The sequence below is a fragment of the Tupaia chinensis genome, unplaced genomic scaffold, assembly GCF_000334495.1.
Source record: "Tupaia chinensis unplaced genomic scaffold, TupChi_1.0 Scaffold139935_1, whole genome shotgun sequence".
In the NCBI taxonomy this organism is placed as follows: Eukaryota; Metazoa; Chordata; class Mammalia; order Scandentia; family Tupaiidae; genus Tupaia; species Tupaia belangeri.
This window is the reverse complement of record NW_006199814.1, coordinates 1,709,858-1,711,871: the sequence shown is the minus strand read 5'-3', so window position 1 is coordinate 1,711,871 and position 2,014 is coordinate 1,709,858. Positions and strand designations below refer to the sequence as shown.

Below are 2,014 nucleotides of genomic sequence, written 5' to 3'. Positions count from 1 at the left end.
TTGAGCCAAGCTTTTTCTTTATAGGTGTCTTAATTTTTGTTTCCTTGGTTATGTTGCCTGGGAGTGTTATCTAGGTGACCTTCCATAATCCAAGGCCAGCAGATTTGACCATCTTCAAGCCTCAGCTACATTTTCTCAAGCTGAAGTGTTTTTAAACCTGCCAGGTTGCTAATTAATATTGACATTATCCTAAAACAGCTTGTGGTATAACTCAGAGACTGTCCTTTGCAAAGGAGATGACCAGTATTTCAACAGTATGTCTTTCAGGAGGGGCAGATTCTACTATATCTTCTTTGTCGGCATCCCAAAAGTCACCTGAGAATATGGACACACTTCATATCCCACTTGTAGAGCAAAGCTTTGCGTGAGCAGTCAGCACTTCTAACCTGGTAAGTAGACCACAACTGAACCTTCGGGATTTTTTGCATCAAAAAATATACTGTAGTTAAAATGCCTTCAAAGTCTTCTGATTCAATGAACACATCAGATACAAGAATAATATCTTGTGAAGATAGAGCCAGAAGATCCTGAGATACGTGACCCCATGTTAGTCCTACAAAATGGTACCTCTTGCAGATTATTCATCTGACAGCTCTGCTGACAGATTTCTGAACAGTGAGGCAGTTCAGAGCTATCTGACAGTATTACTTTGGCATCACATTTGCAACCAAAATTACTGGAAGGCTCATTCCAGCTCTAATTCTTTTTTTTTTTTTAAGAATTATTTTATTGGGAACCAGCAGTTAGCATAATGGCTATGTCGCTGGACTCCCATGTAGTCGACCACGGTTCGCGTCCTGGACCCGGTGGCTTAGAACTCACACTGGGCGTGTGTGCGTGCGTGCCCAAGATCCCGAGAGGAGAATGGAGGAAAAAACCCTGGGGGTGATTTCTCGCTTTCTGACTCTATGTCTCTGTCTGTCTGGCGAGCGCACGTGCCCTATAGCAAAAAAACCTCTCCAAAAAAAGCAAACAAAAAAAAAGAATTATTTTATTCAACTGTATTTATCCATTTATTTATTTGACCAGATGGAAAGAATGAGGGAGGGAGGGAAGGAGAGAGAGAGAGAAAGAAAGTCAGAAAGCAAGCTGCCAGGTCTGGGACTCAGACTGTGGTCAGCCATATGGTAGTGCAGCGCACTTAACCACCATGCCACCAGCTCCAATTCTGAAGCCCATATTTTGGACACTCCAGGAACACTGTACCTCTAACACAGCTTTGCTCGGCAGAAATCTTCTATGAAACCACAGGTACTGAGCCTGGACCACAGCACAAGGCCAGACATACATTCCATATTGAAAATGTAGACCCTACAGGACTTGGACCTCCAGCATCAACCCCTGCACTCTCGGCCCATCTCCCCCTGAGAATGGAAGGAACTGGCCATGACCACATGCCTTCGGAGGCCAGGCCAGCCCAGGAGGGTGTTCATGGTCCCTGGATGGATATGGGAGCGTGGAAGGCATGGGGCTGCCAGTCTGCGCAATGGGGAACACTTGGCCTGCCAGGAAGTTATATTTAGGAGCACGAATTAATATAAAGCAATGGAATCTAGTTTCTAAAGCTGGGGTCCAGTGTTAATAGTTCCCAGTCTTTGGTTTTCCTAGTCTTTGTGTAGCAATGTCTTGCATGATCCAGCAGACTCTGACACAGATTTCAATACCTATTCATTTTTTACAAGATTGGTCTCACAGTTTGCTAGGGGACATAATCTGGATGACAGATGGACTGCTAACAAAGACATTTCTACCACTGCCTTAGCTTTTCAAATATAGTTTAAACTATGGCATACAATTTGGTATAAAGTGTTTGGGCTTTAACTTTTCTAAACAGATATCATTTTTTTTTTTCATACACAATGAATTCTCTGGTTATCCTTAGGTAATTAATATGAGTTTGGCAGAAAGTTAGGCATTTACTCTGCAAAAATTGCAGAGAATTGACATGATCATGTATTATATTAAATGGCATTATTTATGAAACTTTGGCAATTACTAATTTATTAACAATTGC

At 42.2% G+C, this 2,014-nt stretch overlaps 1 pseudogene; it reads right to left on the bottom strand.

The window, feature by feature from the left end:
- Window positions 1–211: 211 nt before the first annotated feature.
- LOC102487784 (methyltransferase-like protein 23) lies at window positions 212–1,335 on the bottom strand (annotated as a pseudogene).
- Window positions 1,336–2,014: the final 679 nt, after the last annotated feature.